The sequence below is a fragment of the Leptodactylus fuscus genome, chromosome 1, assembly GCF_031893055.1.
Source record: "Leptodactylus fuscus isolate aLepFus1 chromosome 1, aLepFus1.hap2, whole genome shotgun sequence".
NCBI classification, from domain to species: domain Eukaryota; kingdom Metazoa; phylum Chordata; class Amphibia; order Anura; family Leptodactylidae; genus Leptodactylus; species Leptodactylus fuscus.
The window spans coordinates 191,516,372-191,532,534 of NC_134265.1; the positions used below are offsets into that span (position 1 = coordinate 191,516,372).

A 16,163-nucleotide genomic window follows, 5' to 3' on the forward strand; every position below is an offset into this window, starting at 1 on the left:
TCTGAGAAACAAGAGCTGAAAGCTTTCACCCAGCCCACCAACTGCCTCAAACAAAAAAGATAAAAAGGCAACATGCATTACAAAGGTATGATGATGTTTACCACTGTGGCCTCAGCAGTCATGTGTGGGTGACTGGATGAGTAATTGCTGCAGAGGAACTAGGTACCTGAAGCTGGGGTGGATGGGCACAGAAGATGGCACACTCCTTTGCCCAAGGCATTATTTCTGGCACAACTGAGGCCCGGGACTACCTGTTGGAAGATGCTCTGACCCTGGCAGATTATCTCCCCACTCCCCGTGATCACAGCATCCAGGGGGGAGATCATTCCCCATGAGAAAGTTAAGAAAAAAAAATAAAAAAAAAAATATTGAAACACAGATGTGTGCGTACATGGAGCCACACGGTGGCTCAGTGATTAGCACTGCAGCCCTTTCAGCACTGGAGTCCTCAGTTTGAATCCTGCCAAGGGCGCAAAAAAATAAAATAAATAAAAACATCTGCAAGGAGTTTGTATGTTCTCCCCGTGTTTGCATGGATTTCCATCCCATACTCCAAAGACATACTGATCAGGGGGGGAAGGGGAACAGTTATTTTTAACTAAACATACATGCATAGCCTTTAGAAAGGCTGTTCCACACCTACCTTTTGTATGTAAATCCCCTCAGTCGTTTTTGAATGAGCCAGTTTTTATTCATATGCTAATTAGCATCCAGCGAGCACTGGGAGTCTCAGCAAGCACTCGCTCTCTGCTGCGTGCTGTGTGAGAGCAAGTAGAAGAGTCATCAGCAGCAGCCTGTGCTGTACACACACACCACACAGTGCTCACAGACCCCTTCGGGTGCTCGCTGGAGGCTAATTGGCATATGAATAAAGCGGGCTCATTCAAAAACTACGGAGGCGATTTACATATGTGTGGAATAGCCTTTCTAAAGGTTATGCAAGGATGTGCTTAGTTAAAAATTACTTTTCCCAATTATAGAGCCCCTTTAAAACCAAGACTTTAATGTCACAGGAGAAATCTCTGCTAACTTGTGACAGAATTTGGGGGAGAAAAAAAAAAAAAAAAAAAAAAACCACACACGGGCTCATCAAAACTAAATTAATTTAAAAATTAAGTTATACATTTATAGTAACTGTATAATTAGATGCATAATTTGTTGCATATTTACTTTTATATCAATTCAATAACTTCCAACAGCTTTGGAGCCCCACTTTCACGTGACCTCTTCAAGAATATAGAGAGACCAAAGCACTTACCCTTCATTTCCATATGAACATATCAGTGATCTACAGTGCCTTACAGAGTATTCATGCCCCTTTTTCATATTTTGTCACCTTCCTGCTTGCTGTTCACTCCTAAGATGGAATCCGGAGCACGCGCTGTATGCCAAGGCCTGAAGCTTAAATAGCCAAGCATACAGCGAAAGCACAAGATTTCATTCGCACCAACGGGACAAGGAAGAAAAGTGGAGAAGGCGTGAAGAGCAAAGAGGGGGGCAGAGATGCAGGTCCAGGATGATGATGCAGGGGTGCTCGCAGCACAGGGGAAACGCCCCCTGTGCTCCCACAAGACTGATTGACATAGAAAAATTGTTTTTTCATAAAAACAGCTACAATGAACAGGAAACAAAAGGTAGGTCTATAATAGCCTTTCTAAAGGCTACGTGAAGATAAGCTTAGTTTAAAAAAAAAAAAAAAAAAAAAAAAAAAAAAAAAAAGGAAAATCTCAATGATAGACGCCCTTTAAATGTATTTTGAGCAATAGACCAACACAAAATGGCAAATAATTGTCAAATGGAAGTAAAATGATACATGATTTTCAGAACTTTAATCAAATCAAAACCTGCAAAGTGACATGCAAAAGTATTCAGCCCCCTTTAACAATTTGTAGAGCCACCTTTTACTGCAATTACAGCTGTAAGTCTTTTGGGGTATGTCTACCAGCTTTGTGCATCTAGACACTGAGATTTTTGCCCATTCTTTATAAAATAGCTCAAGATCAGGCAGATTGGATGGAGAGCTCCTGTGAACTTTAATTTTTCATGTCTTGCCACAGATGCTCAATGGGATTTAGGTCTGGACTTTGACTGGGCCACTCTAAGATATGAATATTCTTTTCTCTAAACCATTTCACTGTATCTCTGGCTGTATGTTTAGGGTCATTGTCTTGCTGGAAGGTGAATCTCCTTCCCAGTCTCAAGTCCTTTGCAGCCTCCTACAGGTTTTCTTCCAGGATTGCCCTGTATTTAGCTCCATCCATCTTCCCATCAGCTCTGACTAGCTTCCCTGTCCCTACTGAAGAAATGCATCCACACAGCATGATACTGCCACCACCATGTGTCACAGTGGGGATTGTGTGTTCAGTTTGATGAGCAGTGTTACTTTTCTGCCACACAACGCTTTGCATTTAGGACAAAAAGTTTTAACTTTTGTCTCATCTGACCAGAACAGCTTCTTCCACGTGTTTCCTGTATGACTTGTGGCAAACTGCAAACAGCACTTTCTTTTAACAATGGTTTTCTTCTTGCTACTCTTCCATAAAGGCCAGATTTGTGGCGGGCATGACTTATAGTTGTCCTGTGGACAGATTCTCCTATCTGAGCTGTGGATTTCTGCAACTCCTCCAGATTGAACGTGGGCCTTTCGGCTGCTTCTCTGACTAGTGCTCTCCTTGCTCGATCTGTCAGTTTAGGTGGGAGGGCATATCTTGGTAGGTTTGCAGTTGTAGAATACTTTTTTCCATTTTTGATGAGGATGGATTGCACAGTGCTCCTTGGGATGCTCAAAGCTTGGGATATGTTTTTATAACCTAATCCTGCTTTAAACTTCTCCACAACTTTGTCTCTGACCTGTCTGGTGAGTTCCTCGGTCTTTATTATGCGGTTTGTTCACTAGTGTCCTCTAACAAACCAATGAGACCTTCACAAAACAGGTGTATTTATACTGAGACTAAATTACACATAGCTGGACCCTATTAACTAATTAAGTGACTTCTGAAGGCAACTGAGTGCACTGGATTTTATTTAGTGGAATCAGTATAGTGGGCTGAATACTTTTACACGTCACACTTTTCAGATTTTTAAGTTTGTGGCTGTAAGGTGACAAAATGTGAAAGTTCAAAGGGTATGAATACTTTTGCAAGTCAATGGACATAAAAATGGGGCTCCAAAGCTGAACAAGAGGAAAACTTGGAAATTATAAGAAAAAAAAAAAAAAAATTTTATATATATATATATATATATATATATATATATATATATATATAGTAGTCAGTAGACTAGACTGTAAGATGCTTCGAGTCCTTGTCTCCCTACAACCTTACAGTCCTCAATATGAGACAGTAGAATGACAAGGAAGCAGGGTCTTCCTGCATTATAGATCCAAGGAGTCCAATGTCCTGACTAGGTTTGGACCAGAAAATATGGCCAATGCACAGACTAGATTTTACAGTCTAGATTGCGCCACGATTTTCATGAGTACTAGATGTCCGTTTTAGGCCAGTGTCCCAAAATGCAGCGGGAAAAAAAATAAAAAAAAAATAACGGCGTTTTACAGTCACTACCAAATTCCATCCACACATTGTGGAAAAGTATGTGCAGTGGTTATGCCTGCGCGGTTTTGTAAATTGCAGAAATGTCCATTATACCTAAGAAAACAGTACTTTTTTTCATCCCCAGATTCCTCACTTAGCAAAAGCTTAGAGAGTGACAATCATGAATACAGCCCCCATATTCCTACAATCCAGCTTTTCCCCAGGTCCTGATCAGACACCATCTTGGCTTTTACATTTCACTTTATCTGTACTCCATAAATCCCATGATGCATTAGCATAGCATTACATGGGCACTATAGACTCTACTATATGTACTGTATGGCACCCTTCTCTCTATATTCCCTTCTATAACGTAACAGACTATAGGTATATAGTTAGACACAGAGGTTGCAGCTCTGCCTCCCTGATAGGAACTGTCTGCTCATCACTAGTTAGTGACAGAAGTTTCTGTCAGAGGGCCGAAACGCCAATGCACCACACCGGAAATGAGGATCTGACTTTTTAAAAAGGATCTTTTACCACCTCCACAAAGTCTAGCTCTTCACATCAATTAATAGGCACTACTCCATCTATTGTGGTACAGTTGTAATTTTCTCTCTACACCCCACCATTCCTAATCCATCAACACTATTAGTTTTGGTGCCTGATAAGCTATTTAGACTCTGCATTGTCAGGCAGAAGCAGACAAGGTGTGCGATTCAAAACTCTGACACAGGCTGCCCCTGACTGGAAATCTAAATCACATCCCTCAAGCTAACACTGCCCTTCTGGCATTACAGAACTTGATTAGCACATCAGACACCAAAACTAACAGCATTGATTGCTCAGAAATGGTTAGGACTAGAGAAAAGAATTCAACTGAATCAGTGGAGCAAGACCTACAAAGATGCTAAGAAATTGAATTGGTGGAGGTAGTGAAAGGTCCTCTTTAAGGCTCAATTCTAAAATGCAGAAGACCATCTACAACCGCAGAGTAAAGACGTCTTATAGGCAAGACTTTTTCAATTCACTAAATAACAGAAAATAGCAGATACCCGAAATACCCTAGTAAAGTCAATATTGCCCCTCAGGACACCTTTGTTGTCAGCTGCTAGATGGATCTATTTTTATTGTTTACGCTAGGTTCACACCTGTGTTTGGGTTTCTATTCGTGGGACTGCTACTTGCAGTGCTTTTTTCTCCGCATTTTTAAAGCATGTTTGGGATGGAAACCTCAAACACAGTTCAAGTGCTGGTGTGAGCCCAGCCTTGGTTTGTTCTACTGTTTCTATGATGGAACAGGAGAACGGATTGAGCAATGCACACGTGAACATCAACTCCTGGAGATTTTTCAGGGTCACAATAAGATCACATGACCAAGCAGAAGTAGTATTCAGATAGAAAAGTGTAACTAAATAAGGTAATGTTCAATAAAAAAGCATTAGGGAAATAGGTAATTAATAATAAGGACCAAATAAAAAAATAAACTGGAGTTCTTCTGTAATGCACTGAGGTCTTCAAAGCTTGTGTGTCATAGCTTGCATACATCTTCAGAACACAAGCAGAATGTGTATATTAATGCATAGAGGAATGTGACATAGCCATAAATACATACATTTTGTCTGGCTATCACAAGAGAACCAATATAAAAACCAAGAGCCGCACCAAACACAGATGTATGGGTTTACTGTGAAGAAAGTTAAGAGGGCATTGGAAAAAACCGTGATACTGCTCATATGAACCTAGCTTCAGCATGTTGAGAAAATAATAATAAAAAAAAAAGGTCACCCATGTGTACACTACAGACCAAGAAAGGAAAGAAATAGCAGCATGTGAAAAGGTGCAGGTTATGTGCAGCCCCTGGGCCTGATGCACCTTTCACAGCAGGAAGGACAGAAATCTGGGAAGAGGAGAAGGAGGGACTCTTATTATGACAGCAGCGAGCAGGGTTACAGGCACAGATGTGCATCTTGTAAGATATTAAGATGGCCTGTCCTCTACTGGGCTGAGCTCCACGTACAACACCCAGACACCTATTATAGGCGTACAACGCGCCCCCACCCCCTCCTTTAGAGCTGAAACAGCAACAATTTGCCCACACCATTCACCGGCAGCTGGTGCCAGAAGGTCTCCCCCTCCATCCGTGTACGGGTGCAGACCCCAGATAACCTTTGCCCCATTACTCGCCCGCATACACACTTCTCCCTTCGTACCCCCTAACATCTCCCAAGACTTTCCCCTGCCACCGATCGGATGGAAAGGGGAAAACTTCTGTGTACTCCAGTAGCGCAGACTGCGGCGGCTGATCGCCAGCAGACATTATAAACTGACTAGTCCCCGGACATCTCACACCTCCCCGGAGACATCTGCTCCCTCCGGCAGCACCCGCCTCCCCCTTTAACCCCGACAACGTCGGATCGCCGAATAAAGAGAGTGGACCCCGTTTTCCCTAATAGAGAGTTGTGAAGAGGTTGCGGGGAGCCTACTGACCAGCCCCCTCCCCCATCTAATAAGAGACATGTAATAATAGGATAACCGGAAGAGAAGCGACATTCACAACTAGATGCAATCACGTAACTTCTACCTTCATCTAAGATCCCACACGGAAAGCAGAGCCATACCTCAAGCCGGGAGCAGCACAGGCCGGCCCAGAGCACTTACACAACGGGGTTCTGTGATAACTGGGGGATAATGAGGCTTCTCCTCCCCTCCCCCACCTGTGAGGAGGAGCATCTGACTCATTAAATAAAATAATAATACTACAACTTTTCAATCGCAGCCCAAAACAAGCTCACATCGCAAACTTTCTGCCCCCCCCGTGCCAGGGTGCCCTACTTACAGCGTCACCGGGGCGGCACAACGGGCCAGGCCAGCTGAGGCCTCTGTCGCCGGGTCCCTGTACACACGGATCCCCGGTAGTCCTGGCCTCTGCTCACGTTGCCAAATAATGCGCCTCTTACACATGGAGGCTCCAGCCGCCTCTTGTCGCGCATGCGCAGCCGGCCCTTTAATCCACACTACCCCAAACAGGGAGAGGAGAGCGGGGTCTTAAAGGAAACCAGCGCGTGAATGTAAGTGGAGTGGAAGCAAGTGTGCCCGGGAAAACATGTGGGCAGTGCACAGATTGCAGGAACAGGCTCACTGCTCCCACCCACCGGAACAAGCCTATACAGGAACACTGGGGACTTACAATATGTACTGGACCGACTTTACCCACACCTATACAATACTATACACACACACACACACACACGCATAGCGGCTGGTGGTCCTATTCACAGCCATAACAACACACAGCAACCTAGCAAGTTCATCTTGCTGTTCTTTACTTTGGAGAGGCTTTTGGCACTAAAAGGGTTAATAATCCAGCAAGGCGTTTCCACAAGGAAGTGACATCTGCTGTAATTTATAAGACTAGCCAGGCCTGTTCCAGATAATCTGGACCCAAATTGTCTGGTTAAAGACACAGCAATGAAAAACATGATCCTTTACCTTCTTCCCTGCTCAGAGATGGTCAGAGCAAGCAAACAAACAAAAACTCTGAAAAGTAGGGGTCAAAAATAATTACTCACACCAGCGCCAAACTGTCACCATTTGGGTCCAGCGGGGACCCAGACCAATAAACTAGAGGTTAAACACGGGCACTGGAGGACCCCATGGACTATAATGGGGTCTGCAGTTTCAAAACACAGCAGAGGAGAGAATTACGCAATGCAGGACTTTAATCTCAGACGATTTTCGGTGGTTTCTGTGACAGAGTCTCCGGCGCAGGTGTGAACCCAGCCTCAATTGTTGGTCTATAAATTGTATAGTATTGTAGGTGAGGGCAAAATTTAGCAATAGAAGGCTAACACTTTTCTGTCTACATTTGCAACAAAAATTAGGTTACATGGCTTTACGCCATTTATGAACAGTGCACACCAGGAAGAACAGAAAAATACGACAGGCTCGATACTTTTGGAAAAAAGTGCACCAGAATGGGCATGGCTTAGAAAGGTCTGACTTTACGACATTTATGAAACCGAAAAGAACGAATAGGTCGCAGATTTTCTTGTGCAAAGTAGGCCAAGTTTAAAATGGTGTAAACTTAGGAATTTACAACAATTTACTTAGCGCGCCATAAATTGTTGTTGCACGCCACATATTTGTCTCCTCAATAAGCGAGACAGGAGTTGTGTCTGCTTATGTTCTGCCAAAAATTGTAGAGGTTTGTTCCTTACGGTGTGTGAATGAGGTTTTGTCTACTTGTTTTGTAGTTTAAAACAGTGCAAAAAAGTAACAAAGCATTGATAAACAAGCCCCTGTATTTACTATTCCATCTAGGTCAGAAAACTGGTGCATATGTAGCTCACAGCCCATGGGCCACTTTGTTGTTCCTATACACACTTGGAGAAAGTGGATCAAGGTGGGCCTGAGACTCAGTCAGTGAGAAAACTGGCTTGAGTTGCGCCTGACTGGTGTAGATGTCAAATCTGGGGAGATCTCATGCACTAGATGCACCAGAATTAAGAGGTCTAAGCCTCTAAATATATCAGCTGCATTTCTCAACGCCAGACTTGATAAATTCTACCCATTAACATATGTAAGGAGAAGGTGCCTAGCCATTGAAGTTGCCTTGCTCACTCAGATGAACCCTTTCTACTTTCCCTATTAGGGGAGGCTGAGTGAATGGAGGGATCCTACAACTAAAACCCCTACTTAATTACCTAAGCATTTTTCCTATCAGCTCTGTGATAACAGCACAGCAATCAGCTTTATGGCATGCAGAAATGGCCATATTTTGGTAGAAACCAATGAAAAGTTTTCTTCGAATTGGAATGAAGGACAACAAAATATTAGTAATAGGGTTGAGCCGATCTTGACTTTTCAGGATCGATTTTGAAATCAGATTTCCGATCATTTTCCATTCGAACCCGATCCCGATCCCAATGCAAGTCAATGGGATTTTTTTTTACTAATCAGAGATCGGATTTTAAAAACAATCCTATTCACTATACAGCATGGAATCTAACAATTGAACGCTTTAATTGTTAGAATCCACGCTGTGTAGTGATTTTTTTTTAATCACTATGTGTCCACTTACCAGCAGAGATGGCTTGTCCGGTGCCCGTGTTCTCGTTCTTCTTCACCTCGCTGCCCCTTGCCTCCCAGGTTAGGAGAGTGTGGGCGGGTACTTGGAGGGGAGACGTCACGTCTCCCCACCCTGTACCCGCCCACACTCTGAGCCACAAGCCCTGCCTTCTTCCTAGCTCTTTAAACACTAACCTGGGAGGCGGGGGCAGCGAGGCGATAAAAGAGAACACCGGGCACCAGACCAGCCATCTCTTCATGTAAGTAGCTGCTAGAGACGTTAGCTAGTCTCCCAATAGAATGAATGGACGCAGCCGGCGCACAGGGGGTTAAGGCTGTGTGTCGGCTGCTTCCATTCATTCCTATGGAACCGCAGCGGAATGCACACACCAGACACTGGGCGCAAATGTGAACGCCCCGAGGCTGTGGCCTAAAGATTGTTCCACACCAGTGTGCTGACTGTGCATCTGCAGCTCCTTTCACTAAATGAATAGAAGCCACTGAAGCAAGAGCTGCAAAATAGGACAGGGATAGAATCTATTCTATAGTTTGCGGCCTGGACACACGACCATGGTTGTGTGTATGATCCCATTGAAATTAATGGGTCAGTGTGCTATCCGTGAATTACACGGATAGCACACTGCACATGACCACAATCGTCTGCAACCAGCCTTACACTGAGTTCACACCAGCATTTGATCTCCGTTTTCAGGTTTCCGTCTTCTGCATGCAGAAGACGGAAACCTGTCATGCTGAGTCCGGCCGCGAGCGCCGGTGAGCATTTTATGCGCTCCGCGGCAAAACTGTTTTTTTGTTTGTTTTAAACCGAATAGAGTACTGCATGTCTGATTGTGTCCGGTTTAAAAAAAACGGTTTCGCCGCGGACAGCATAAAACGCTCACCGGCGAACATGGCCAGAGACTTTTCAAGCCCATTCAAATGAATGGGATTGAAAAATGCCGGCAGGTTTCCGTCTCCTGCCTCTGTTTTGTGCAGGAAACGGAAACCTGCAGGACGGAGTACGGGCACAGATGTGAACGAGCCCTTAGTCTATATTCAAATATGATTCAGAAAAGCTACATGTAAATTCTCATTAGAATTTTGAGTCTGACCCCACTGTGGATTTTCAGTTTGTTAAGCTGTAGCTCTCCATACAGAAAAGCCTTGCTGGTGTGTGTGTAGCTGGCTACACCACAGATTTCAATAAGTGACAGATCACTTCTTCTCCAATACAGTGACTTTCATGTGAGATGGCCCAGGTGTCACACACCCACCTATCCTATAGCTAGTAAAAGAAAGTCTGTCAGATGGAAAATCTTTTAGCTAATTTGCATATCAATAAATCCTTATTTTCCATGAAAAGTGAGCTGTAAAACAGAATAAGGAAAGGATTTTGAGAAAGTATGGAAACAGCCCTACAGTGTTCAGTAAGCGTGGATAGGCTCTTAATATTCTCTGGGTTGTGCCCACATCATTCTTACAGATATCGCGCCAGTCATCACTATACCAAATTTATATTGTTTTTATATTTAATTTACAAAAACAAAAAAATATTTTAGCTGCCATATTCTGATACTCGGAACTTTTTATGTTTCAGTAGGCAGCCAAATGTGCAAGTCTTTTTTTTTTTTGTTAATTCATTCCTACCACTTTTAGGCAATGGCCAATGTTTTGACTACTTCGTCATAGGGAATAAATATTTTATAGTAAGTATTTTTAGATGCAAGGATGTCTATATAAGTTTGTTGTTTTACTTCTGATCCTTACTTTGTGGAGCTAAAAAGAAATTAAATCTCATCAACTTTGCTGATACTCTACAACGGATGCCATAAGGCTATGTTCACATCTGTTGCACTGGTCCTCCAACAGAACAGTATCAAAAGGGCATATCATAAAGGATACTTCCCTATCCAAAGAAAGCCTCCTTATCATTTTAGTCTCACCGCGCTTGCAGGTGACCAGAGCTCGATTCACTTTTATTGGACTGCCGGAGATTAGTTTTGGCAGCCCAATAGCAGTGAATGGAATATGGGTCACACAAGCACACTAATGCTCCATTCACAAGGAGGCTTTAGGAGGACTTTTGGTCCCCCGTTCTCTGGATCACTGAGGAGCCTGGCTGTCAGCCTTCGACCCCCCCCCCCCCAATCTGTTTGACACATAGCCACTATCCTGTGGATAGGGTATAAGTGTACTTAAAAGATCCCTTTAAAGTCCCCAATGCCAGAGGAGGGTGCAATTAGTTCATGATGAGTCTCATCTTCTTTTAGGTATATTGTTGTGCATAGGTGAAAAGTTATGGCCAATTTCAGAAAAGATTGGAGGTCGCTGCAAAAACACCACCACTTTGCAACTCTTATGTCAAGGATGTGGCATAACAATAGTAATGAACTCTACCTATTATTTGCAAAACAAATCTATCCATCATGTCAGACTCAAAGTAGACATTTGAAACAGCACTAGAGATGAGCGAGTACTATTTGAAACGGCCGTTTCGAATAGCACGCACCCATAGGAATGAGTGGAAGCGGCGGGCACGCAGACTTTGCCGGCGGACGGCTGCTTAACCCCCTGCGTGCCGGCTACGTCCATTCATTCTTATGGGTGCGTGCTATTCGAAACTGGAGTTTAGAATAGTACTCGCTCATCTCTAAACAGCACCACTAAGGTTTTATGCACAGGACTGGTCCATGTGTTATCCATTAGTACAAATTTGCCATCACAGATACCATACAGACCCATTTATTTCTATGTTCCATAGACATATGGGCCATTTTTATGTCAGCTTTATCTGCTTAGAGACCCCCCCCCCCCCAAAAAAAAAACAAAAAAAACAGAAACCCAAATCAACTTAAAAGTGGCTACCCTCAGAAACTATAGACTGAAGACTATAGTGGGGGTCCGTGGGGTTCTCTCTTTTCATGGACCTGGACACAACTGTGGTCATGTGAACAAAGCCTTAGAGAAAAAAAAAAATAAATTATAACACATAAATGATTAATGGCAGAGAACTCCATGGTACATCTAGTCTGCCTTTATATTATTTCCTTTTTATCTTAGAATAGACGTGCGTTTATCCCAGGCATTCTTATATTAACTTGGTGCACATATCCAACCACATCTGCTGGAAGTTTGTTCCAAGCCTCAACCACTCTCTGTTAAATAATATTTTTTGACACTACTTCTAAACACCACCAATTTCAGATTGTACCCCCTTGCCCTTGAGTGTTCACACCTGCACCTGGTTGTTGGTTGTTCTGGTCTGAGGCCCAGACTGACACATACATGGACAGCTAAAACAGCTGACATCAACAAAGGTAAATGAACCCCAATGACTATAATTGGATCTGTTATTTTAGGGCTCGTTCACACAGGGCAAGTGGGGGCGGAATCCACCTCAGACTCTGCCCCCTCACAATAGAGGTCTATGTAGACCGCTAGATTACATTTACCTTGAGTGGTATGGAACATACCACTCACAGTAAATGTAATCTAGCGGTCTACATAGACCTCTATTGTGAGGGGCTCACGGAAAAAAAAAGAAACAAGCTGTACTTTCTTCAGGCAGATGCCGTGGTTGAGTCAGCCCCGGCATCCGCCTCGCGACAGCACCCTCCGGACTAGGCCCATTCATTTGAGCCTACTCCAGAAGAAGAAGCCGCGACAGTCGTGGCAGGCGCATTTTGGTCCAATTCTGATGCGGCTTCCCATACCCCGTGTGAACAAGGCCTTAAACTGAAACCGCCATTTAAAGAAAAGAAAAAAGTTGCACTTGCAGCACTTTTTCAATCATGTCTCTTACCTTTCCTTTCATTCCTCAAGGACATACATATTGTTCTCTAAAAGGGTTGTCCCGGATAATATTTTTTTCTGTTTAATATGAATCCGGGGAAGTTGAAAGAGAATACTCACCTGTCTCCAGTGCTCCATGTTCTTTCCTTAGACTTCTGGGGCCATCCAGCGGACTAAGGAAGGACGCAGAACACCACTATCCTTGACATCCCTTGTCCTTTGCGGAGGCCACTGATTGACCTCAGTGGTCACATGCAGCAGGGTCTTCCGCTGGAAGAAACACCCGAGCAGCAGGACACCGGATATAGGGGAGCATGGGTTTGGTTTTTTGTTTTGTTTCCCCAGCCCCTTTCCCAGCCTCATACTCATAAAAGCCACATCTGTTGGGTTTTATGTTTTGGGCCTGCCACTTTCTTATAACCCGTCTTTGTAACCATTCTATTTTATCTATGTCTTTTTATAGGTGGACACAGTATTCCAGATGTGGTCTCACAATCTTTCTCTACTTGTTATACCGCAATCTACAGTGAAGCATCTTACTTGCTCTCCCTACTACCTGGTTGCACATTACAGACAGGTTTTATCAGACCACTTTAATGTTATTTTTAGGCTTCTTTACTCTGTATATAGTTTTACAGAGACATGCTTTCTCACACTTTATTTGTTGGACATGTACAGTTTCTCATAGATTCATACTATACCTCTGTGTGTCTATACTAGAGGCACAGGGAGATGTACAGTATGAGACTATAAAAAAAAAAAAAACTATGATTGCAATATTACAGCCATGTGCATAAGGAAAAGCCAGAATTGAAATTTTCCCAGCACGAAACACTCCACGATCTGGAGCGGGGGAAGACATCCCGTGCACCTTTTAATCACTTCTGCGATTCTACTAACTGGGGCATGTAAGTGCGTTTTTTTCTTTGACTATTACAATATATTGAGTAGTGGGGCTGTTTTTGTCAAATTTTTGCGAGTTTTCCAGCCATGTGCATAGGCCTTGTTCAGACTTGACATTATACAAATAATAAAAAAAAAAAAATCATGAAATGTTGACAGAACTATTTAAGGCAACGTACTTTGAACGGAAGGAAGAAAAGGCCCTAAAAACTTACCAAGATGCCATCAGTCATAAGAGAAGCACTAGAATCAAGATATAACAAAGGACATATGAAGTAGTTATAGTATTTCTAATTGATATATTTCACTTTTTGATGTGTGTTGTGTAAAGTTAGATTCCTCGCTATATTCATACTAGTGTTGCCGCTCCTCTGTTCTGGACCATCTGAGGACCAGAACAATGGAGAGGTAGACCGCTAAAATAGTGGTAACAAAAGAAGTACGACAGACCTGTTTGACTAAAATGGGGTCCATCAGTCACTAATGTTTTAAAACTGAAACCAATGGAGGAAAAAAAGTCCCCTGTGCAGGACACTGGTACAGAGCCTCCAACAGCGTTAAAAAGTTATATTTTTAAGAGTCTCCTGAGCTAAGAAATGGTTCCCGTGAAGTATGCTGCATTATATGTAACAAGAGACATGTGCACTACTGCCCACCATTACATTTAAAAAGAAAAAAAGAGCTTAATTGAGAAAACATTCTGCAAGAGTTAATACATTAGACTTCAGAATAAAGAGTATTATCAAACACATTAAGGGTTACATTATTCAAAAAAGCTATGGGGGAGTAATAAGGGAAACATCAGACAGGTTCCCAAAACATGGAAGACAATGCTTCATAGCTTCAGCTGAAAAGGGGTCAAGCACAAGCAGCAAGGCTATAGCGGAAGTACGGTACACATCTCCTTGTGTGTGCATTTCAGCTGCCAGGGAACATCCTCTGTGACTATTTGTACAGAAGCCACCTAGCTGTACAGTAAGCACATTAACCCTTCTGACAGACGTCACTAAGTGCAGCCATTTTATAAGCTCCAGTGCCAATTAGTGGTGACTGGCATTTGCATCTAGAACATCTGAGACTCTTATTTACAAGGCTGGATCCATCCATTTCTATTTACTTCTAAGCACTGGGACACTTCTGGGAAATGCCAGAAGTTTGCTTTATGTGGACTCAATGATCACAAATAGGGCTTATATAAGGGTATTGGCAAACATATTAATGGCGTATCTGAGAACAGAAAGGTAAGCAGGGTGGGCTTAGAAGTGTAAACTATACACCCCCTGGCTTCTATTGTTTAATGATCACAGGCTCCAGCCATCCAAAGAGATAGATGTGTGACTCTCAAGCTTCACTATGGGAGACATCACCCCCCACAACAAGGCCACCTCGCCAGTCACCTACAATAGTCCCCTTGAAAATCCGTGACCCATTCACAAGTACAGGAGTGAAAGCTTTCCAAGGGTGATTCACCCCCTCCCCTCTCGCCCCGCTTTATACGGGGCAGGCTTCCTCCCTCCTCCGGAAGCTTTACACAGCACACCCTCCCACCATTACACTAGAGTGCAAGCTGTTCAACCAAGAAAACCTCTCAGCCGTGTTAACCTAACATTATAGGAGAGGCAATCCGATGCAATACTCTCATATGTGTAGGACTGTGCATGCCCCTCTGATTCTGGGGTAGGGGTACAAACTCTCCCACAGATACATAGACGACTAAGTGAGAAGCAGAATTATTAGCAACAACCAGAAAGCGAAGCGTGCGGCCATGAGGTTAACCCTTGGAGTTCTGGGGCGTAAAGTCTGCTGAGCCCTGAAGTCCCAGAGTTCTGGCTTTCCTTGGATTGTATTTACTTCGTGCGAGGACTAGACCGCAGAAGCGCGAGCTTTTCTACACACATAGAGCGCACACACGGCTATATAGAGTACATACGTGCCACAGCGTCGCTATAACCCCTTCCGAGCTCCAGACCTCACCTCAGCAGGGGGACCTGGCTCCTCCCCCGAGTCCGGCCGCAAGAAGGACTCCGTGCTTGTGGCTGGGGGTCAACTGCTCCACAGAAGCCTAGCCCCGCAGGATCGTACAGACCGCTGGATCGTCAAAGGGAACTTCGAAGTCCAAGAAAAGCGCACTCCGCCGAGCCGAAATTACCGCTTTAAAGCCGGCTTCACGGTTGCTAGGCAGATAACTGCACCGGCGCCACGCTTCCGTGTAGCTGCTTTATGACTGACAGGAAAGAGAACCAACCACACTGAGCAGGGGAGATGGAAAACCATGGAGCTAGTACAGTAAAGCCTGGAGCTGTCTAGAGGGCGGAGCCTGTGTGCACTGCATGGCGGGGCGGCAGGATTGGATTACACACAAATTAGAATAATCGCCGTTCTCATGCACGCTGTAAGCCCCGCCCCTAGCGAACGCTCCACTCTAGAGTTGTAGCGCCATTCATAGGGAGGAGTTACATTGGCACTCATGTGCTTCCCAATTAGAAAAATTCCAGTGCAGCCTTCTAAGCCAATGAAAAAGGACTCCAGGCGGTGACGTAGCGCTTGCGTCTTCTGGTGGGCGGGGAGGAGGCGGCTGTTACTCTAAAAGAAAAACGCCTTTTCCCGCCCTTTTTGTGACGTCAGGATAAAGTTGGCGGTGCTGGTAGAGGGATTCTTAAAGTGGCAAACAAGGGGTGTCCCATAATGCACCCCGAGGGACTGTGACGTGCTAGGGGTGATGCCGAACTGGAGAGAGTCCAGATAGGAAACATTTCGCGAATACGGGTTTAGTAGTTTACCTTGGTACTTCTTTATTGGGAGTGATATAACATGGCGTTGTGAGGTATTTGTTTAGCCGAAGCGGGGTACTTGTACCCAAGGCAA

The 16,163-nt window shown here is 43.9% G+C and overlaps 1 protein-coding gene across 6 annotated transcripts in view; it reads right to left on the bottom strand.

Moving 5' to 3' along the window:
* The window catches only part of GATAD2A (GATA zinc finger domain containing 2A), a 60,848-nt gene extending 45,244 nt beyond the window's left edge, over window positions 1-15,604 (bottom strand). For 2 of the 6 annotated variants that reach the window (XM_075280405.1, XM_075280399.1), the window contains exon 1: window positions 6,174-6,231. The gene's annotated coding sequence lies outside the window, so the exon portion shown is untranslated. Of the gene's footprint in view, window positions 1-6,173; window positions 6,232-6,372; window positions 6,529-15,228 lie in introns of those variants that run through there. The other 4 variants (XM_075280402.1, XM_075280403.1, XM_075280400.1 and 1 more) reach the window with 4 other exon arrangements.
* Between the last annotated feature and the right edge of the window lie 559 nt (window positions 15,605-16,163).